This window comes from Manacus candei, unplaced genomic scaffold (genome assembly GCF_025592945.1).
Source record: "Manacus candei isolate 608988 ecotype Guabito, Panama unplaced genomic scaffold, ASM2559294v1 h1tg000028l, whole genome shotgun sequence".
NCBI lineage: Eukaryota > Metazoa > Chordata > Aves > Passeriformes > Pipridae > Manacus > Manacus candei.
The window spans coordinates 24,434,531-24,459,407 of NW_026138076.1; the positions used below are offsets into that span (position 1 = coordinate 24,434,531).

The window sequence follows — 24,877 nt, forward strand, 5'->3', positions numbered from 1 at the left end:
CGTGATCTTGCCATTGTTTCTGTGGCAGTAGTATTAAACCTAATATGATCTATTTCAACTGGTTTCTTTCCTTTTTGATAGAAACAAAATCTTACATTAGTTTGAAGATAGTACATCTCTTCTACCGAAATTCCCCTTTACCTACATCTTTTTTCCTTCCCTCTGTTGTATACAGTATATATATATTAGGATATATAAAACACAAAATATCGATTGGCTGATACATTATGAATGTTTCATAGTTTGTACTAAAAAGGTCTTGATTTCATACAAGGGACAAAACTGTCAAGAAGATGGTAATGAGGACACTTTATCTCTGAACACAAAAGGGGAGTGTCTGAAAAAAACATATGAGGGTGAAAATATTCTTTAGGTAGAAGAAAATGAAAACAAATTTCATGCTCTCTGGGTACCCTGCTGTATTAAGGGACTGAACTTATTCTTCATTGCCAAAGAAGAACTAAATCATTGAACTGTGGGAAAGATGCAAAGTGCAAAGTGCAAAGAAAAAGACTTAGAAAAGTACTAAGCACATAACTTCCACTGACACGCTACCACATGAACATCTACTTTTTCATGACACAATTTACTGCCTTATGTTCTAATTCAGAATTTTTTTTGCTCTAAATTTGGAAGCTCCTGTGAAAGGTCATTCATTCAGGTCAGTCTGTAGTTCGATGTTACTTATTAGGAATTTATTTTTCATTCTGTCCCAACTGGGTTGTTTTCTGTTTGACTTTCTATTAGCATTGACATTTTCTCCCTAAGGGTTTTTTCTCCTTTTAGAACTTGATTGGGAAAGTTTCATGGAGTTTATGCAGCTTTTATCTCAAAGAAAATGTTCTGATTTATTTTGTGGTTGTTCTTCTGCTGACATTTGGTGACATTTTCTCTTTTGTTGACAGCTTTGTATGTCTTTAGAGAGCAGGTTACTCAAGTGAAGTTATTTAATTTGCTTTGTCCAGCCTTTGTCATATCCAGCATATAAAGTACTCTTCTTATTTCATTACTGTATTAGCTTTCCCCTCTGATTGCTTCTTTTCTGCACTTTGTTTTCCTCTATGCCCCCTGTGTGAAGTATTTTTTCATTTGTCAGTGGTTGAATATGTCTTTGCTGAATTTTTTTAAAATAGTTTAGCACTATTGGAGCTGTTTTAGACAAAATACTTAGCGCACTGACTGAAATCCAAGATTTTTTTTTCTAATAGCTGCTACACAGGTGACCTAGAAAAAAAGACTTCTATGCCAAAATGGATGTGACTAGAACTACAACTTCACTGTTAATGGCAGGAAATACAAAATGCTACCAAAAAGCTTTCAAGAATGATCTATCCCTCAGTCACCAAATATTAAATACTCGCCAAGCCGCAAATAGCATTGTCTTACAACTGTGGGATCATAAAAAACTGATGTTTTTTAACAGCGTTTTCAAAAGCTGCTAAAGTATGAGCACTAAACAATAAAAGTAATTGGTTAATTGCAGCTCAGTTATTGAAAATTAGAAGCTTTAAAGTTAAGTTTTCCAGAGGTGATAGACTCTTTCTTCTTAATCAGTGCTAGATTTCAGAATAACTTTGGTGGTAAGAGGGAAGATGAAAATTTCAATTAACAGTGCTAAAGAATAAAAGAAATTATGTTTTCTGAAAGCAAAGACTTAGTGGCACAGCTGTATTCTGGACCATGTAATTTAATTTTCAACCAATGACATCATGATTTTGCAGTTTCAACTTTCAGTCAATTCAGAGCAAGTGGTCTCTTGTAATGTATAAGAGAGAGAAACAAAAAAATTGGAAAGGAGCTAGGTTTCCCACATGATTAAAATCTTACAAAATTTTCCAGCTCTTGGCAAGGGGGTAGCCAGGGGGACTGTAGGGGGGCCTCTGTGGGAGGAGGCCAGGGGCTACCCTGTGCCAGATGCAATCAGCTCCAATGGACCCACAATAGGACACAACTGAGCACATCAGCCAACCTGATGACACCTCCAGGAAAACATATTTTAAAAAATTCATAAAATGCCAGACAGAGAGGGAACAAAAAAGAAGTGTAAAACAACAGAGAGAAAACTGAAGTCAGAAGAGAATGAGCTTCATGGAAGAACAGATATCCCCTGCAGCATGTGGAGGGTCCATGCTGGAGCAGAGGAGTGTGAGGAGGAAGGAGAAATACAGAGGAGCAAAGAAACTGCCATGTACTGGCTGTAAACTCCTGCACCACTAGGAGCTGGGTTAGAAGAGTTAGAAATGGAAGAATGATGTCGAGCATGGGATAGGAAGGACAGGGTAGGGTTGGGGGGGAAGTTGTTGCTTTGACATCTGCCTTTTCATTTCCCACTACTTAAATTAAAAAATATATATTTTAATTAGCAATAGATTACATTGATATTTCCAAGTTGAGTCTGTTTTGCTCATGACATAAATGGTAAGAAATCTCCCTGCCTTTATCCTGATCCATGAGCTTTTTCCCTTCCATTCTTCCTCTTTTCTCCCCTCTCCTGCTGAGGAGGGGAAGTGAGCAAACAGTCAGGTAGGTGTTTGACTGTTAGCCACCACAATATGCTGCAAGAAACTCAGAATGCATAGCCCAGACTCACACAGAGCATGATTTGAATGTTGGCTTTATACAAAAGTGAAATAAAATGAGTCATTTGTCTTGCCTAAACCCATACTTTCACTCACATGTTCCCTTCATCCATGGATCTGATAACCATTTCTCAATGAAGACTCAAATCTTCATCTGAGCAATCAACAATTTCCTTTTCCTAACCATAATCAGAATGCTTCAATTTCCTAAAATTATCTAGCAGTTACACAACATCTTTCCATGCTTATCATTTTACAACTCAAATAATGAGGATAAAAATTGAAACATTTTTTTATGCAGTAGGTTTATCCATTTTCTGGAATACTACAGTTCTAACCAAGTGTAACTAAATTTTGAAATGTGTGTCTATGTGTCTCCTACTGTGGATTTACAGGCCTAAAAGGCTATGAAAACAGATTAGGGAATTGAGCATGCTGCTCAATATTTGAGCTCTGTTTTTATTTCTGTTGCTTGTTTGCTTGTTTGTTTAAATAATTTCCTGAATTTTAATCATTTTTATGTGTTTACATATTTTGGGTTATTTTCTGTGCTTTCTCAGTTCCTGGAATACTAATGGCTCTGAAAATGACAGCACCCATCTGCCTTGTGCTCCTGTCTGTAGCACCAGTGGTAATACTGCGTGACTGTCAGCATCAAAATAAGTCCCACAGTAGCCTTGTTCAATCAGATTTTGACACAGACAGCTGACACCGAAAATTAATGCAGTGTGGTTTTGACTTAAACAATAATTTCTACTAAAATGGATATTATCTTACTTGTGTAAGTTACCCTTTGAATAACAGCTTACCTGTTGTGAAGTCACCAGCAACTGAAGAAGTTACAGGTACCAATCTCAGTCTCCTTTGCTGGTTGTCATTATTTCTGGCATACATAAAAGAAAACAATCTCTGTGACATTGTGGAATATCTTTTCTACTCCAGCAAAGTCGTAGAAAAAGTAGGAGTTGAAGAGTTCATATCTTGGGCCTTCTAGAAATGAAGATATGCTACCATCCAATAGGACATTGAAAGCATCAGGAGGTAAAAAATTTGTCAGAAGTTCTGCTTCTACAGCTTCATGACAAGGTTAAGAGGTTATTGCCCAGGTTTGTCCCAGACACTGATAATTTAACATTCATTTGCTGTGGTGCAAGGTCAGATATTGATGATCTTTCCCTATGATTTGTCCCTTTATATAATTTGTTCATGTGGATCATTAACATATTCATAGTTGCAGTCATGTTACCTGAGAGCTATTTGCTACTCAGCCCTCTCATCAAGAAGAGAGGTTGACAATGCAAATCTGTATTGATAAATGAAGTGCTTTCCCCCACACAAACATTTCTCTATACCTTCACATACATTCTCACTCTGAAGATGAACTCTGAAATAATGCTGTTCCCTTTTATACCAGTTTGTGCTACGAAGTTGCTCCTAGATATATGATCCCATGAAGTTCAAAACCACAGAAATATAATAAAATGTCCAATGCTAGTGTAAAAAAAATAGGTGCAGTGAAAAGGGACTTTATAGAGATATTGTGAGGACGAATGGATGACTGGAACATACAACGTGCTTTACACTCTCTTGAGCTTTAACTTGTTTCTGTTTTCTCACGGGTAGTACAAATTGTATCCCTGGTCACCCTTTAAGTGACATTTTGCAGATCATATAAAGCTAGATAAAGAACTTATAAAGTGCGCTTTTGGAACGAGTTTAATTCAGGCTTGATCCATTTCAAGTAACTGCATGCTCTCACTATAAATCATGATTTATAGCTATTCCTATTGAACCTTAAGGTTTCCACAACAGCTGTCTGGTTTTAATTGCACTGCCTTTTCCAAATTAAAGCGTTACAACTTGCTTGTTTTCAATTAATCTATGTTTAAACTGATCTTTAATTTATCCTATTGTTTTTGTAATGTTAATAAAAGCAGTCATACTAAAGAAATATCCAATGTTTACATATTTATTATGCCAAGGGTTGTTCTAGAAACAATTAATCACAAGAATTTTCATCTTAAAGTACTGCTTAAAGTCTGTTACAATTAAATTGCCACAGGTAATGGAATTAAGAAAAAAATTAACAGAATTAATTTCTGTGATAATTCCAATAAAACTGTGTTAGACTGGATGGCAACTTAACTGTTTGGGAATATAAAATTAAATCTTTCCAAAAGTTGATAGCTCAAAAGAGTAATAGGTTTAAATCTTCTCTAATTTACACCCTGAGTGTGTTTATGTCACTGCAACCTGAGGGTAAATAGGGTAAATGAGATAAAAAAGTCAGATTCACATTTTAGAATGAGTATAAATTTGGTCCAGTATTTCTTAACTTCAGAGATTTATTAAAAAAACATAAAACACTACCCTCTGCTGTGTCATCTATAGAATAATATTTCCTAGCCCAGAGCTTCAAGAGATTTATATTACTTCTGGGGCACAAGAGAACATGTTTCAATTTCAATTCATATCTAAAATTATCTACAAACTGTCTTTAATTAGCTGGCATTACTGTGCTTAAATAAGGGAACAGCAGAGCATAAAAATATCCTTGGGATCATATAAGACAATGGTTTGATGTACTTTTTTTGGCTGCATCTTAGCTGGATAAAGGCAATACTGTTCTCCACTCCTTGTCACTCTTTCCTTTCCTTTCCATTAACATCCCCTCAGGTCTATTGTTGAGGATTAATTATTAAATGAATTTAGGTTTTTTGTTTTTGAACAGTTCCAGGGTCAGTCCTGAGAGCTTCATATATATTTTCTGAATATTCACACTTTGAATGTGAAACACCAATCATTTCCAAAACCTTAATATTAGTAAATTACTTTATGACATAAGTGTCAACAATAAATGGTTTGGCTCCAGCTAAACAGTCATTTCTAACCAGAAAGAAAGGCTTTAAGTTTTGGGTTTGACTTTGACCCTCAGTCATTAACAGCTCTGGTACTGAATGACACAGATGCTGTGGGTTGTTTATTATTTTTGGTTTTCAGTCTAGACAGATGGCCAGAAAATGAAACAGCTGTATTTGTTCTGAAAGCCTGAAGGCACTGCTTCTTAGGTAGCAAAAATTCTTATGATGGACAGGTTCAGAATTTAGGGACAGTTACAAACTCTTGCAGCAATAAATGAGCTTGGATTGACCTACAGACCCCAGTAATGTCAAAGAAGATAAGGACGTGGCAATCATTTTGTGCCAGAATGAGATTTTTCTACTTCCTCTCAGTGTAAGGGCTACTTGTTATAAACATTTTATTAAATCAAAAAAGGTTTCAAGGAAATCAAAAGTAATTTGAGGTTCAGCACAAATTATTTTTTTTACACAGATTGAACTAGAAGATTTTATAAGTGATTGAAATGCTTGAAAAATGATGTGCATGCACTCTTCCTGTTCCAGAAGAATCTTGCAACCAGAAAGCCAACCATGCCCTGGGCTGCATCAAAAGCAGTGTGTCCAGCTGGTCGAGGGAGGCAATTCTGCCTCTGTACTCTACTCTCATGACACCCCGCCAGGAGTACTGCATCCATCTCTGGGGTCCCCAGCACAGGAAGGACCTGTTGGAGTGAGTTCAGAGGAGGGCCAGACAGATGATTAGAGGGATGGAGCACCTCTCCTATGAGGAAAGACTGAGAGAGAAGAGAAACTTCCAGGCAGACCTTATTTCAGCCTTTCAGCACCTAAAGGGGGCTCATACAAAAGATGGATACAAACTTTTTAGCAGGATCTGTTGTGATAGGACAAGATGTAACAGTTTTAAACCAAAGGAGGGGAGATTCAGACTACACATAACAAAAAAAATTTTACAATGAGGGTGGTGAAACACTGCAACAGGTTGCCCAGGAAGGTGGTAGATGCCTCATCCCTGGAAATATCCAAAGTCGGGCTGGATAGGGCGCTGAGCAACCTAATCTATTTGAAGATGTCACTGCTCATTGCAGTGTAGTTGTTCTAGATAACCTTTAAAGGTCACTTTCAACCCAAACTATTGTATGATCTCTATTTGCTATTGGATTATTTTAAAATATCTTATTCTCTGAGATAATTTGCTGATGAGACAACACAGACCTAAGTATGTTTGACCTTAATGTTACTTTTCTTCAGTCTAGGTATGACGAATTTGGATGCTACAGAAATGTTATTCCTTTCCAGGAAAAACAGGTTAACAAGAACCTACAGAGCAAGTTTTATATAAAAAGTATAGAAAATACTTTTTTATTGCAATGAAGTGGTAACAGTGATGAAAAAAATCCACATGTTCCAAAATGTCTTTACGAAAATTTCATGAGAAAAACACCAGTGCTAATGCTTTGTTAAGGCTATAACTGCATGGTATAATGACCCCTGGTAAAGTATGACATTTTAAATTGAATGCATTTATTAAGATCCATATAATAAAAAAATTGTTATACTATGTAAGAGAAAAAAGGGGAATTTCAGAATACCGAAACCAGTGAAACTCATGGTGTAGAAGAGGAATTAATGCAGAACTTAAAATAGAGTCATAAACATATTATTGGTGAGAACATCTAGATTACATATTGGTGCAATAGCAATGACTTAAAATTCTAGTTTTTAATGAGAAAATATATAAAATCATAAAAAATTCCATCTGCCCAACCAGAAAAATCATTCTTCAAGAATCATCATTGACTTTCATTATTGTATGGGCATTTGCAATTATAAAATGTCTGTGTTTGAGAAATGTAATTTTAAAATAATTTTCTTCTGAAATGACCCTCAATTATCAAATTCATGTGGAGATCAGCAGGTTCAAGACACACAATTGGACATTTGGGGTGATTAAAAATGCAATTGCTGATGTGCAATAATTACATGCATTTTCTGAAGTGCATCTTGTGTAGACCATTTGTGAAGTTAGGTATGGTTACCCAAACTGTTTAAGCACTTTTCTTAGTGAACCTTCCAATTTGTACAAGCATAAGTTTTGCATGACAGATAAAAAACCAGAACATTTGGATCTGCATATGACCAGATGAAAGAGGACTCTAGAAAGGTAGCACTTGGACTAGTTATAAACTCACAGATGATAAAGCTACAGTGATGAGGATATTGTAAGATGAGATATAGCCAACTGTCAAAGCAATGGAATAAGACACTCCATAGAATTTTATGTTATAAACAAAAAGACAGTGTACAAGAACATAATGAGAGTGTACAACAAAGAATGAAAAATTTAAGGTCTTGGTGTTTTTTAAGAATAGTAAATGTACATTTTTTCTACCTGAACAAAACTTCACAGTAGATTATGCTATCCCAAATACTGTGTTGGATACTAACCAAGCTCATAAAATTGTATTCGGAAGAACATCCCTCACAAACACACAATCAGAATATTTGTAATACATTTAGGGGTGATTGCAAATAAAACATCAGCAAAAATACAGAACCCGAGTTCACTAGTATAAGAGAGGAAAGAAGTATAGAAAATCATTTGACCATTTTACTTACTGGTATTACACGTGGAAGCTTGAATAGCAGTAGAGAGACTCCTCCTATGCAAAATTTTGCTTCCCAGAGAGAGAAGTAGGTCTTTCTCTTTTCATTATAATTTTCAATTTTGTAATTCCATTGACTTCATATCTGCATACAGTGAGTATGCACACCAAAGTCCTCTGACATGTGCTTAAGGAAGACAATTGTCTTTTATCTTTTAAATACTAATTCAAACCAATGTAAAATACGTGTCAAGAGGAGTCTTCAGTATTATGACTTCCACCATAATATGAATTCTCATGTATATAGAGTTGCATATGAACTTACATCTTGTGGATAATAGATAGGCCAACCATGGACCAGAAATAATTTTGTGATAGAAGCAGTCATTAAATATCACAAATGATGGATAGCAAATACTAAAATACTAATGAATAAATAAAATCAGTTGTAGGTTGGCATCGTGTAAGAACAGCACTTTGGAAGAGTTTTCCATCTACTAAGTGTTGAATATGATTGTGTCAAGTACCAAACTAATAAAAATCAACCCACTCATGAGCAGAAGAAAAGAGAACTCACTAAATAAAATACTTTTAAATGATCATTTAACCTACTTACATTTAAGATTTTCTTCCTGGATTTCATATTTGGAAATGCTATCTAATGAAGCTTTACTGTTACCACTTTGTGCTGATTAAATACCATAATCCTCTTATTTGTGCAGATCCCTAGTGTTCTCCACTTTCATTAAAAGCAGGGTTCTAATGAAGCTCATGAGGTGTCACTAGGTAATTACTACTTACAGTCTGAAATGGAACTCAGTTCCAAGCCATTTGCATTTATGTGCTAAAACTAAATGATTAATGTGGATTTTTACACATTTTTAGGTTTAATTTTTCAGTCTAATGAAACCATAAATTTCAAGCTTTCAAAAATATTCCTATCTCTTATTTAATTCAATATGTAATTGAGAACATGCTTTTGCTACAGATGGAGAGTCCTTTTCAAATTTGAATTCATTTGGTGTTTTGCTGAGCTAGTAGACTAAGTGTTACAGATTGCCCAATGTTCACTATGCTGAATCTTAGCTTTCAAATTAATTGAATGAAATTTTGGAAATTCACAAGGTCAAAAATATTTTCTGCAAAGGTGATTGCTATATTTTCTGCCCATATGAAATGACTCCCACAAAGTGGTAACAGCTGGAAACATAGCAAAATTCTACTACACCAAAGTGAATAAACTCCAAGTTCAGTTACATATTCACTATATGCAATGTCTTCAGGCATAATATCTCATTTTAAAAAAGTGGATAAGTTATATTTAGCTAGTGGTAAAAACACTCCATGTAAAAATATTACAACAGATTTATCTTTGAAGTTCAAGGTAGCATACCAACTTGTGAACATCAGGCTGACACATTGGCTTCAGTGAAAGACTTTTGGGAGGGAATAAAAGAATTCCAAACCAAAATGAACTTTAAAAGGCCACGAACATAATTTTTTTTTAAGTCTACTACAGTTTCCTCAAAGCTTGCACAAGTAATTCTGCCACTGAGATATCTCTCAACCAAGATGGAGAAAAAACCTAAACACCAACAATGCAACACTCTTTCTATATTTAAATACATCAGTATTTAAAACTGTTGAAGAATGCTATTTTGTACACATTACATCAGCATTCCTCTAGTCTTCTGCTCTTCTGAGCTAAGAAGGGTAAGGATATGTCATTATCTTGGCTATCTCAACTTTCTCCACCAGTTTCTACTGGCATGTCTCATTGAGCATGATGAGAGGTACAAAACTGCTCTCTGCCTCATAGTGTCACTAATAAAGAAATGTCCAACTGTCTAGTATACCTACTACTACACACAGCGTATATTTAAGAGCTATTTTATCTATTAGTATTCAGAGACTAACTCACAAATCTTTCTTTGTAGTAATATGTTACTGTAATTATTTTGCAAATAAAGCAATTGCTTGATATTCAGTGCTATCATATTTTGTCTTTGAAAGAAGAGAGTAGTTATCATTGAGAAGATGTTAAAGCATTAATCGCTATACCTAGTTACAAAAGCTATAAACAAAGTGTCTCGAAAATGCTCGTAGTAATAATTGTAGTTAACAAAATTGCCATTGATGATTACAGTTAAATCCCCAGGTTCTAATTTTCTAGTCACAGCAGTGTAAAATTCAGGGCAATACCTCATTTTTGCTCCATAACATCTGTGACAAGGTATAATGCATCACTGACAATCTAGTGATTCATGAAATGAAAACTCCTTCCTGTTTACATCACTGCAGACATTCCCTAGGGGTTTTTCACAAAACACCTGTCCGATTGTACAGCATGCAAAGCATGAGACATTAGCTATCTTATAAAATTCTTTTATTTCTTGGTAGTTTAGTGGCTTTTTTCAGAAGCACTAGCCTTAGAGAAATTGCAGTATCTATTTCACTTTCTGTCACCAGAATTTAAAGATGCTCTCAGTGGGTGGAAACAGTAGACTGATAACCTCAGCACTGGTGTTCTCTACAAGCCTTTGAAAGACATATACAGCATCACATGTAATTCAAGTGGTTGCTTTGCATTTATTTCACCAGCCTCTTCAGATTCTGTCTTCAAAAAAAACCCTCTTACCTTAAGTAAAACTATACGTCTGAAGCATAGATCACACATATGAAACTGAAAATGTACTAGTTGATTCTAATCCAGAGAACTCAAAGACTTTCTTGGCTTCCTATAGGCAGCATGGAAAGAAATTAGCCACCTGCTGAGAATAATCCTGATGCATTAGCTACAAGGAGAAAATAGTCTGGAGCAAACTAATGAACTCGTGTAGATCTAACTTCCTTCCGTACCTTCAAGTATGGAGACTGTGTCCATTTTGAATGCAGGCTAGATCCTATTCTTTAGAGTGAAGGTCTACAGACACTGTTTTCTTCTCTTTTTCCAGAAGTGGTAACGCCATGACTGCTCCATGCTGAGTGGCTGCTGAATTCCTTCTGACTGAGGAGATGCTACAGTACAGCTCTCCGGTACCCTGCAGCTTCACCAGTCACGCACAGCATGTGGGACCATACCAGCAACACTGCATCAGTCACAGACTGTGTGACAGTTGCTGGTGCATCCATTTGTTTTGGAAAACACTTACTAGATTGTTTTTTTTCAAGGGACTGCAGTCCTTCTCTGGTCAGGTTTTGGATAATTCTTCCTGAGCAGTTCTGAACATGTACGTAGAGCATACCAGGGCTCTTGCAAATTCCAGGTCAGAAAGGCAGACATCTCCCAAATGGAGGCATTAGTGAGCAATTTTCATTTTAGGAGGTTAGCACCCACATAAACCCCTTTAGATGCTTTGGCCTCTTGCCAAGTTCTGTGCTGTCTAGAGGTGTTGTACAGCTGAACAATTTAGTGCCATGTGCACTGTAAAAATTGTGCCCTACATATGCTGTATAGCTGACTGACTCACATAGCTCATAAAACAACAGAAAGAGCTCGTTAAAATTTTTGCCTACTTTTCATTTTTAATGAGTGCTCTCTCAACAATGCTTGAATAAATGACTGAAATTGAGAGTGCTGTTTTAATTCTGAAACATGTAGAGATGGAATGATTGCAAATAAATTATATTAGACACCATTGTTTTGATCCAGTTCAAGAGCTCTTGCATTTTTTTCACAGCCCTGTGAAATAGTTGAGAATTCATTCTTTGGTGCAATGAGACTACTCTTCATATTTGTGACAGTACTTAGCCCATAGGGACAAATTTCTGGTAAAAACATGATTTCCCTGAAAATTAAGATTTATGTTTCTTTAACATAGAAAGAAATATCAGCATATTTGTACCATAACAGTCTGTCTCTGAGCTACCTACATTACATGGACAGTAAATTAAAATATTAGGAATTTAAGACAAATTACTTTCTCTACCATATTTCTAATAATGTGCAGCATGGAAGATGACTGATAATGTAGCATGAATCGCTTTACCCCCCACACAGAGGTGCATTTGAACACTTCCTTTAATCTTTTTCATTCCTTAAAGCACTCTCTTCCCAAAGCATGAGCTGCTATCTGAGCTTTGTGGCAAGTATCCCTAAATCTACTATAACAATAAAACCAAAGTTGTAAGTGGGGTTAGGATTTGGGATAGTAATTATACCTAGATTTAAAATTATGTGACAACTTTCACACTCTGAAAAAAGCAGAGTTTCCATTCATAGAATAATAGACTTTAAGAAAAAATTTTATAAAGGACTGCAAGGAATTTTTTTGTCATAACTAAAAACATCTTCATGTGAAGACAGACATTAAGAACAGGTAAAATGCTGATGGGACTGAGAAGGTCAACACTTAAAACAGACAATACATTCCTCTTGTCACCCCTGTTCTCTGAATTTTAGCACTAGCAATTTTTTTTAGTTTTAGCTATATATTATCATGATACAGTAGGGTAAAACACAACTGGCAAAGCCAGTGGCAAAGCCACATTTTGCTGGATTCTTTTATTTCTATTCCTTTTTCACCATTTATGTGCATGTGCCAGGAAGACTGCCTGCAAATTTGAACACAAACAAAATATGTCACTTTCTTTTTTTCTTTTCAGATGAAAAAGTGTTCCTATTTTCTGCTTTTTGTCTCCATTTTTTTAAGAAACAATTATTGTCCTTGTTGAAACTGTGAAATGACATTTCTAATGTCATTGGATTTTGAAGTGCACTCTGCTTGTTTAGTTGTAAAGCGTGTTTTAAAAATATCTATATCTCTCTATTTTGTTTAGTTCAGACAGACGACTGTAGTACCTTTGCAGAAAGTCCACATTTTCTGAAGGACAGTGTCAGATTTATGCCTCAAGAAAAGTCAAATTGTATTTTCAAGTGGTGATTTTACTCTACTGCATGCATATAAACTAGAACAATATAAAATTATTTTCCTAAAATATTATAATTCAATAATATAAAAGTGTTGCAGGAAAAAAAGGAGGGGAAAAATAAAAAAGGAGTGACCTTTAAATTGTAGTAAAACTTGTACAAACCACATGTGGGGACTATTTTCCAAAGGGCAATCTTAGGTATGCAACATCAGTACCAGACATTCAGGTTGGGCTAATCAGAGAAAAAAATGTAACTTTCCAAAGACAATTGAGCATTTGGGCATCATTCTGCTCTTGAAACATGCCATCAATACTCAATATGTTACAATAGAAAATTAATACTTAGTCAATGATATTTTCAAAATCTCCTCCTACAATGTGTGCTGCTTTCACTGTTCTGCTCATTATATTGGGTGGAAAATCTTCTGACATAACAGCTTTCCTCTGGAAATGCTGATTCAACAAAGCCGGAACCAACTGATTTCCAATTTTTGAGGCAATGCTGACTGAGTTCTTGCCAGTCACCAACCTACCCGTGCTAGAAACCACTCCCTAAAAGTGGAGCTCCTTGACTTCCCAGGTTCCCAACAACTTGTTTTATGGTGTGTTCAGGGAGACACGTCTTCCTGTGCTTCCCACCCTGTCAAACAGGAGTGGCAGTAGGATGCTGCTGAAGAACTGACCTGCACTGTCTCGGAGTTCTCAGGCATACCATTTGGCTTGTTAGCTGTGTGAGTAGTAGCAGCCTGCACAGAGGCAAACTCTGAAACCCAGGGCACAGGAAGCTGCCTTGTGAGAGGTTTTAATGCCTGAGTAGTTGCAGATATTGAAAACCTGGATAATGCCAGTTTTGTGGCAGCTTGTTTGTGAGTGAGGTGCTGAGGGACTTGCTGCTGCTCCTCTGCTTCCCTGCTACCTGGCTATCTAGTGGGATACCAGTGTCTGACAAATGTAGAGAGGAAGTGTTTGGACAATCTGCTCTTAAAACCAAACCTCATGTTTATGTCTTACAAATGGTCTGTACTGAAAGCTAAAAACAAATCAGACATTACAGATCTGATTATAGGCATGCCTTGTGAATCAGTTTTATGAGACTAGAGCTATATACTGCTATAACAGGTGAAAATCTTGTGAGCAGTGAGAAATTCACTTCAGCCAGAAAAAACTTTTTACAGATGACAATGCAATTACAAGCACAGGGAAGTCCTTGGAGCAGGTATTGACTATGTCTGCAAGAGGCCACAGGCAACATGAAAAGCGTAAGTGATCTCAGCCATAGCTGTGTCTGCACTATGGCTAGATGAAAAGTTTTGAATAAAAGCAGGGCAAGAAGTATGACAATCTTGGACAAAAGGAGAGTATGAGAAGCCTGCTGTGCCTATTTCTGAAAGCTGGTGTGCAGGACACAGGGTGCTATTATTAGGTAGATATCTCAGCTGCAATGTTATTTTAAAGGTCAGTATAACTAGACATTAGGCATCCAGGGTAAAGCTCTTCCGACAGGAATTAATTAACTGGGCTTCAGAGCTGGTGACTGAGTGCCCTTTAAGCAGTAAATTCCGAACAACTCAATTGTCAGCGTCTAAGAAATTCCAAAGCAAGCCCTAGATGTCAGCTTGTTTTAGGTGCCCAGCTCCTGGGTTAATTGGTTCCTGGTGCTCTCAGGCAGCCCAGGTAGCCTTGCAGCTTAGGGCGCAAGCCATTGTCATTCACTGCAGGTATTTCCAGCAAGCTAAAAAGTTCCACATCAGTTGTTAAAATATCAGGAAACCCTATGGAAGACAATGTGTGAACTGACCTTTTGTTCAGATTTGTAATTAAAAAAAACAAAACAAAACAAAAAAATCTAACTAAATCTAACTAAAACACAGACTTCTTAACAATAAAGATCTGCATTTTCCGTTTAGCTCTATTGTCCATCACTTCAGAAAGTTACATCAATACCCAAGGCAATATCACCCTACATGTTTGTGATAAATCCTTTAAAAATGAAGCTTATAGGGAAATCTAGAGTGCATATATTCACAGAGTACATTTTACAATTTCACTAAGTTTTAGTGCTTTCTTGTTGCAAAACAAGACAGTAATTAGATAAGGGACATCATCTACAGCTTCTGCCCCCAAATGGATACATCTTGAATAAAAAGCTTAGCATCATTCATTATATGTCAATGTAACTCAAGACCCCAAGGCTAACCACTCCTGGGGAGGCAAATCCAAAGCCAAAGAGAGAATACATAATATTAGCTTCTGCTTGATTTTTCACAAAGCTTTTTGTAGCGTGTGAGCAGAAACTCACAGAGTTTTCACAAACTCAAGAAATAGGAGATACAATTTGAGAAGCAGAGTGGGACATGATGAGACCTGAGCTTGGGAGCCATTCCACAATCTGCAGAGACATAACTGTCTAGCACATATAAGTTACTTGCCAAGTTTTTGTTTAACATCTCTTAAAAGAACTGTTCCCAGTGACAAGCATGTGCTCTTTCTTTCTCTCTCCATATATGCATACATATAAATAAAAGTCTGCAAGACTCTCCTCAGCAGAGGAGAGTCAGTAGGTTCAGAAACCTACTGAAGTGGCGGTATAAATATGATTTATATAGCCTGTAATAACAAAATAGTATTAAACTTAACATGAGTACACTAATTGCGAATTTCCTACAATTCAATTAATAAAAAAAATATTAATTTTAACATGACATTGACTAGGGTAAATGTTGTTGGTTGCATATGAATACTTTGTATCTTTTCACTGTTTCTGGCCTATAGTTCACAAGCAAACTTGGGAGCAAACATCCTGTTCCTCATCATAGGTCATCACTTTGCACAAACGATCCATGCTTTCCTTCTCCCCTGCCTCCTGGGTGATTGCATTTATACATAAAATACCCCTTGATTTTCAGACAATTCCAGTACTTACCTCTGGCTTCTTCCACCTTTCTGGTTGACTACTCAGTCACAACTGGATCACATTGTATTGCTTTTATATTCGATAACGTGGCATGAATGTCACTTCCAACATGTTTTCAAAGGTGTTTGGAAACTCTTTTAGCCTCTTGTCTTTTAGTTAGAATCAAAAATAAAGCAATTTCCAGGAAACATTTCTGAAAGTTACATCAGTTTCTGTTCTCATGGCAAGGTATTTCAAAGTTTATCACTGGGGAAGAAGAGACAATTACACTTTAAGGTTGCTTACAATCATCAAACCACATCTTCAATGTATTGAGGAGGCTTAAGTATGGTTGAATGGAAAACTGGCTTTTCCAGAAGTTCAGTACTCTTCTCAATCAACCAGACACCTTAATTATGTACTGGCTACAAGTCTAATGAAATGCCATGGTGTTATATACATAAATACTACATATATAAAATATTTTTTTGACAAAAATCAGTCCTCAGAATATTATTGTAATACAGAGGTTGAATTCATAATCCAACACTTATAGAAACACAGAAAAGCCCTTGTACTGGCCCTAAATTTGGAAGTGGTTCCTGCATTCAGCTAATGACTGAATTTGGCTTATAAATTTAATTACTGCTTTAGAACTTGGTGTTGAAAACAGTTAAATAAAACAAGCCATTAGCAATATAAAAGCCCCAAATGCATTGCTTTATATGCATTTATGTGTGAAGATTTAAAAGAATTTAAAAGAATTATTAATCGATCCTCTGCCCTTTCAAGACTTATTTATTCCAAATAGTTTCTTTTTCCCATTATGTCCTGTTCAAAGACATTATCAAGTAACTATGCTCAGATATTCACTTCATCATATGAATGCTGCTCACACAGTACAGCTGGGAGAAGGATTTGGTCCAGTACTTTTAAGACTGAAGGAGAAAAGCCTCTTCCTATGTGTTCAGCATTTTTTTGCTAAATGTAGATTTCATCTGGATACTACATAATACCTGGTGGTGAGCATTATTGTGCAGCAAACATCACAAGGGGTGGTGTGGTTAGAGGGAACAATCAAGCTGGGTGCAGGGTGTGAAGGAATTGCACTCATGTATACTTGTTTAAATTTTGCTCACAGGACAAATCCAGGCTACTGTTCATGATCAAGCTGAATAAATGATTTTGCTGTGTCTTCTGAGCACCGAGGGCAAGTTTTTCTGGGAGTAGCAAGGGTTGAATTTGGCTATCTTTGTGGGGTTTGGGGTTTTGGTTTGGTTTTGGTTTTATGTAATCATACAGCTAATAGATAGTTTTTTATAAAGATTGAAGCTACATTGAAAAAAGAAATTAACATGATTTTAGTTTGGAGAGAAACTTTTAACCTAGATCAAAATGTTTTTGTTACTTCAGTATACCACTAAAAGGAAATTAGACCTTAACATTGGCTCATTTTCAACACTTTAAAGTCTATTGTTATAATAAAGAAGAAACAATAATGAAGCAAGGAGCCTCTGTTAAGTTGACAACTTGCCTAATATAGGCAACATGATTTTAATATAATGATCCAAGAGATTTTTTTCAAAATAGGAGATCTGCCAATTTTCAGTAACAAGGTGAATTAAGTGTCTTCATCTTTCATAAATTTTCTAAAACCATTTAATCATAAGCTAAATGTGTTATTTTAATTTTTTTTCTGTATAAAAATCTTGACAGGAAATCCTGCTTCACTAGCTAAAAGTGGTATAAATTTCATAGTTTGTTATACTTTAATTGCCCAGCCTGAGCCACTTCTTTACTCTTGGCTTTCTACTAACACCCACAGCTCACAGAATATAATTGTTTGAACTACAGCAGTGTAAAACAGCCACTAATTCCACTTATCATGACAGAACAGTAGAGTGAGCACAAATGCAATCAAAACTTCCATCAAGAGGGAAAACATTTGGACAGTAGAATAAAAAGAGAATAAATACTGACCAGAAAGTCTGTTTCTAAGAAAAATGTAGGACTTACCCTCACAAAAATCATTAAGAAAAGCAGTCTTTAAATCTCATACTCTGTCAAAAGCAGACTTCAGTGATGCCAGGCACTTAAAACACTTTATCAGTCTAACTTGAACAGATACTTTGATATGGCTAGCTACAGCTCTAAAACACATTTAATGTACATTTTTGCATAGAGGTTATGATATGCATGAATCTTAAAATATGTGTCTTTATTCTCCCTCATATCTGCACCAAACACTTAATCTTGTTTCTCATTTTGACATGCTACAGATTTAAGCTTGTGGCTTTTGTTTGGCTCCTGCTTGCTTGACACAACCAGAAAGAAAGTACTCACAAGAGAGTGTTCTGAGTGAGGAAAGAGATCAGTGGTGACAAAAAATTATCTAGAGCTGCAATAGTAAAGAAAATTTCAGTTTTGTAGAAAACAGCCAAATAATCCCCTCATCATTCATCACCCTGCTACCTTAAAAAGGATTTCAGACACGATAAGGAGCTAAAATTTCCTAATTGGTAAGTATATTTTAGCACTTATTAAAACTATAACACAAAGCATGGCCTGTTTCTCAACATAACCTAGTTTGCTTCTTAACAGAGCCAAGACCTTCTTAAGACAAATTGGCCAATCTGATGTGACATGCCTTAGAAAAACCATTTCAAAGGTTACAATTTCCACAGCCACCCTTGTGCCATATGTTAATCTTCTCTACTCCATATTATGAGATAGTGGAGTAGTCTTCTTCTACAAGGATATAAAAATAGCACAGAGATAACAAGGGCCAAAGACATTATGACTGATACATTACAAATTCATCTTGAACTGTACTGTTTTTGTTACAAGCCACTTGGATTTGTTTTTACCTTCAACTTATGGTTTCTTTTTTTTTGAGTGCCACTTGTCTTAGACCAGTCTTTAAAAGCAGGAGAAGATTTTGGCCTTGTCTATTTCTCTTCCTAGACAATTTTCTATATCTGTGGAAAACTTCAATATATCCTACAGAATAAGCTGACATTGCAGGAGCTGAATCAAATCAATTGTGTACTTCACCTTATTAACCACCAAATGTCTTTATTTTCTCTCAGGTAACAACACATCAGCCCAAAATATCTTGTGGCTTAAATAAGGACAGAATGTTGCAATGATACTTCAATTTGAAACTCATGCCTATGTATTTGATTTGGAAATAGAAATGTGAATCTAGACTAGACATTTAATACTAAAAGTAAACTTTTTTAACCTTAAAACTGGGTTAAAAAAAAAATCAAATGCAAAAATGTTTTGATGAAATAAACACAGAAAAATTAGAAACCACCCTGGGGGGCTTTGCAACCATGCTAGATATCTTTTCACAAGATTTGTGGAAGCAGCAGTTGGAAATTTCAAGAGAGAAAAACAAATAAAGTAAAATTTTCTATGTATGTGAAAATTCTTAGGGGAATAAACATTCACGGCTCTTTCACAGAAAAAAATAAGGGAAAACATATGTTTATACAGATATATGCAAACCTCTTTTGTCCAAAAAGACATTTAGAGACAGTTACAGACCATAAAAAAATTTTTCAAACTTGACACCATATTAGAGAATTTACTCATTCTCTCTTGTTTCCTCTTAGCTCCAGAGAAGACAATTTCAAAGAGGTTGCTGGTTCAAAGACAGCCACAGTTGTTAGAATACATGTTCTCTTGGTAAACCTTGTTTTACTACTCTAAATCTGTTGTTTTAACCAACAGTGCTTAATCTACCAATACTTACTGTCAGTAGAAGATAACCCTTAATTTTTATTAAACATTCTTTTTCCATCTTCTAGATGCTGTACCACATGATCATATAGCTTAAAAAAAAAATGCATCAGCACAAAAGGATTATGTTTAAATCATTTATGTTCAGTCTAGCACACAAATGCCCCTGAAGTCATATGACATGAGACCTTTAACAGCCTTGTCTGTAAAGACTGATGGTACTTACAGTCTGGAATTGATGATATCAGGTCCTTGAAATAGCACGGCCTCCAGTAGTTGGAGTAGAAGTTCCAGTCCCCTAAAACTCACATATTCATCGCATTAGTTAAGCAGATACAGGCAAGAAAGTAAAAATGTGCTTTACCTGCACCATTTTATGACATTAGGTTTTAGAGAGAAATGCAAATAGGTAATTTTAAAAATGTACAATGCTTTTACTTTTAGCATTTTCAGTGAATGCTGGTATCCAGTTCCTTCTTTAAAAGGAGCCATCTTGCTTTTAAAAAAGTTATTATATGCTCATCTTAAGCTGGATGTAATCAGCCATTACTGTAGAAGGATGGCAAGGGCTGATGAAGGGATGATAATGATTCTTTATTTCTGCACAGCTTCCCATATTACTCGTAGGAAGGCTTTAGGCTGTCAAGAATCAGGAGTTACTGGATTGGAGCTTCTGCAACAGTTCCCAGTAATAATCTTTAGAAAGGTTTAACTTTGCAGGTGAGAACAAGTTTACCTGTTGTTATTCATAATAGACTGTGAGTTTTTTTAAATTATAACTTAACAATAATAGAATAACAATAGATAAAAATGTGCAACATTGAAAAAAAAACCAAAAACCAAAAACCAAAACACAACAAAAAAACCAAACCAAACAAAAACTCAAACCAAAAAAAAACCACAAAACAGTTGTTGAAAGTGATATTATATCTTAAAATCCTTACCTATCAGAAAGATTTTTTTTCAAGGGAGAGAAGATCAGATCAGTTTCATAATAATAAATTAGTGTTTTTGTGCATGTAACATCTGGCTCAAAATCATGGATTTACAACTATAAGTAATATTACAAGTTTGGTGCATGGATGGAATTATTATGGTTATCTAAAAGCACATAAACTCATCTCTAAGAAATGTAGTACTTATGGATATTTCATTGCCGAAGCGAAAAGTAATTTTTTGTGAGTGAAGGAAAGAACGTGAACATAATGAGAAAAAATCAATAGTCAGCAGAATTATTTAAAGTAACTGAGTAAGTAGCTTTTATTTTAAAAAGGGTATTTTTAAAAGTGTAATTCAATTTGAAGGTTTTAACTGAACAGCAGAAGGTCAAGAATTTTACTATGATTACTTACAGTATGCTGCTACAAAGTCAATAATCTTTAGTACTGACACCTATTATACTGGAGCAAAGAAAAAGCTACCTTTCTCCATCAGTAGTTCTTACTATAATCTATACTATTTCTTTTCAAAAAGGTTTAGCTATTAAAAATATATATATTTATAAAGAAACCCCAGAAATCTGGTGCCATTACAGAATGTTTTACAGTGTTTGAGTGTCAGCACTTTCTTTATAAACCCTTGCCTTCAAAGGTTTATGGTTGAGCCATAAAAATCAGTTCATTGTATAACTTCACTTATTAACTCTCATTTTAGGAGTCTGTTCCCCCACCCTGCTCTTTCCCCCTCATTAAATAGCCAGAATTTCTTTCTGTGCCCATTACAGGTTTATTTTCAGAAATACTCTTTTATGAGTGATTTTCTTCTAGTTACTTCCCTTCACAATTACACAGCATGACTTTTTAAATATAATGTAACAAACCCCTTAATATAAATGTAAGATGATCTCTCAGCTTTCAAAGACATAGATTAATAATAACTGAGTAACTCTAACACATTTAATCCACAAGTCCTGAGTTTCTATTTTAGCTCACCTCCTTCATTATTGAGTAAAAAGTCCCTTAATTGTTGCTTCTCTTTGTTGTCACCACAAGCCTCAGCAGCATTCTCACCTGATTCTCTATCACTCTGACAACCTATGTATAAAGCTGTGAAACAGAACTACATTTTCATGAAATATTTGCAGAAAAAACACATCTTGGTTCTTGCCTTGTTTCTATGTCTCTGTGATACAGACCCAGGCCATAAAACTAGCCTAACATATTCTTAGAAAACTGGTGTTCCAATAGCACCAGCATGTCTAGTAAGAGTGATCCACTCTATATTGTGAAGAAATTTAATTATATTTCATATTTAATCAGAAATTCTTAACATTTCAATTTCTCAGCAGCAAGTTGCAAGCCACCATAATGGATGGCTGCCAGCCATAGCTACAATAATCTCCCATATATATGTTCCTGCACATGTAGGATCCCAATCCTACACTATTACCAAGCACTCAGGTTCTCATTATCCAGGACTCCCCAGCAGCCCTCTTTGACTACTCTACCACAATCAGCACTGAAAACAAGAGACTGACCTGATTGTTGCTGGCTCAGTTGGGAACAGCCCTATGGAGTAGCAATGGTAAAATAACTACAGCACCCATACTTTGCAGAAGATCTACAAAGGATTCACTTGTCAGCAGCAGTCCATTCTAATCTTCTGAAGGAAGAAAACCAAAGTGAATAGCCCTGAAATACAGAAAAAGCTGCCTGAGGTGGAATTGGTGAGGCAGGGGTGGAAGGGTGAAAGGAGAAAAATGTTCTCATATAAATAGATCTCATGAAAAACAGCTGCTCATCTGGTAATCTTTGTCCACCTTGTGTGGGCTCTAGAGGAGTCAAGCTTTCTCATATCTGCTGCTGGGTGAGAGCTGCAGAGAGACCCTGTGGATCTAAAGCAGGACATGGCTGAGCTTTATGGTGCATTTATTCCCATTGCTGCATTCCTGAGTGATCTAATAGAGCAGAGGTTCTTCCTCAAGGAGTATGTTGATGTAAAGTAATAAAAAGGATTGTACTGATTTGGCTGTCAAACACAAAGATAAACTCACTGACATTCCCAGAAATAAAGCAGAGCTCTGTTGTCCCTTTATGTTTGAAGAGAAGGGAAAACACATCACATTTCCACACAGTGAAACTTCCTGTTTTCATTCTTTCTTATATATCTATCTATTTACTTGCTCTCATCCATTGTGTTGCCTCAGCTTTCTCCCCTGAGACGGGATGCTTTCAGCTGGCCTGTTGAACCTAGTTCTTTTCTTAAGAAAGTGATGACTGAAAGCTACCAAAAATAGGCTGTCTATTTAGTTGTTTATGATATATTGATACTCTCCTCAATTACATTCTCTTAGGAAAGAGAGATTTGTATGTCTATATATGTCTCAATCTTTCTAAATAGCTATCTGGGGAACTGACATAAAATCAAATAGGCTGATTGCTCTTAGTTTCTCTATCATTTTCTCTTCATGTAGTCCATGCAGAGTTTAAACTCCTCTGTGAAGGTATCAGATTTGTATATAGTATTTCTAATAGCACACATATTTCTCAGTGGAAAAAAAAAAACAAAAAAACCAACAAAAAAACAAACAAAAAACAAACAAAAACCAAACAAACAAGGTATTCTCAACTCGCATTGCTTTTCACTTAGTGTGATCTAGAGAATCTGCACACCTTGGATTGTTTTTGCACGAGTACCACTAAGTTTCAGAGTAACCTTCAGTAAATCACCCCACTCCCTTTTCTCTTAATTATGAAATGGTAATAGAAATATTCCATAAACTGCAAAGGACTTTAAGTCTTATGTGCAATCATGATTATCTAAATAACTTAAAATTCAGTCATTCCCCTCACAGAAATACATGCATCTCAAAACAAACAAACAAACAAACAAAGCAAAACAAACTGCAACCAAACAAACAAAAAACCAAACTGCTTATGGCCTTTTTTTAAGGCCTTTTCTCAGTAAGTGAAAGACAGCAATCCATCAGTCTTTATCATGTGGAACAAGGGAACACAGTTTCATTGACAAAACATCATCAAGTGGCAGGGGAGGAATCCAAAGAAAGCTACTTGTTTCAGAAATCTTTGGATGAGGGTATGTATTTCCATTCAAGTCCTTATCAGGTAATAAGAGAGGGTCTCCATTTTTTTATAGAGTAAGGATACCTGATATTCAGTTGTATCCTCCATTCTCTGACATTAAATTACTGAGCGAAACTGCTCAGCTATAGCTGCAAGGTTACATTCTTTCTAAGAGCACAAGAAACCTAAACTTGTGCCTGTCCACTAACAGATCTGTACAGTGATTACATCACAACTGAAAAAAAGGAAAGTAAAAATTGAAACTGATGCTAAATTTTCATATCAACACACTGAACAATCAGATTTCAGGATGAAATGCGAGCAAAAATATTTTCTATTAATTTTCCTATCAAGTTTAAAGTTCAAAGGTAGTTTTACCTCAAGACAATCTCCACTCTTTAGAAATGCTAACATTGGAATCAGCATTTCTGGAACATTTATTAATGGCAACTACTTTTCTAAAAATAATGCTATCTGTGCTCTAGAAAAACAAGAACTTGTTAATCATAGAGTCGAAGTACACATCAGCTGGCTGGAATGCAACAGAGCTTACAAAACAACAGTTTAATTTTTGAAATATTTTCCTAATTGCAGGGAGTAGTAAAGCAACAAAGGAATCAAATTTCACAGCTAAAATTTTACTGCATTAATATCAATGACATTTTTCTTTTATCAAGTCAACAACCAAAAGAAGCTTGTTCTGTTCTGAGCCATCTGCTTTATTGTATTTAAAATTACACATAATGATCATATGAACTTGAACATTTAACGTTTCTGGCTACTCTGAAAGAAAAATGCAATTTCATAGCTCAGCTTTTCATTTATAGTTTGGCTTATGCACTCACAAAGGAGAGAACAGTTGCTCTGTAGCAGTTGCTCAAGTCCCCAGTCATTAAGTTAGTCAAGATTTTAGAGAATTACATAGAAGTCTTTCAGGATTGCTTCAGCCTACATTGAATTACCAATAGCAACAAATGAAAGCAGCCACAAATTAGATAATTTTGCCTCCTTTGCCAGGGATATGACTCAGGATCAGTGCTCAGTTAAATCAGATAAAATAAATTTATGGTAACCATCATTAGGGACTTAGTGTATGCAGGAATGGGACTTTCAAATATTTATTTCTACAGAGAAATCATTGCTTTGAAGTCTAGCCAAGCTCAAATGTCAGAAAACACTATCAGGCATTATATGTGAGTCCTCCTTGTCTTCATTTTCTTGATTTCCATTTTTCTTTGTTTTCTTCTCATCTTCCCACTCTAAATATTATCAAAAGCAACAAGGGAAGGTAGCTGAATAG

The 24,877-nt window shown here is 35.6% G+C and overlaps 1 long non-coding RNA gene across 2 annotated transcripts in view; it reads left to right on the forward strand.

Moving 5' to 3' along the window:
* The first annotated feature begins 560 nt into the window (after positions 1-560).
* Positions 561-24,877, forward strand: part of LOC127472454 (uncharacterized) — a 29,944-nt gene continuing 5,627 nt past the window's right edge. The window contains exons 1-3 of one of the 2 annotated variants that reach the window (XR_007905012.1): positions 561-661; positions 18,088-19,501; positions 20,164-20,275. This is a non-coding gene — a long non-coding RNA (uncharacterized LOC127472454). The remainder of the gene's footprint in view (positions 662-18,087; positions 19,502-20,163; positions 20,276-24,877) is intronic. The other variant, XR_007905011.1, reaches the window with a different exon arrangement.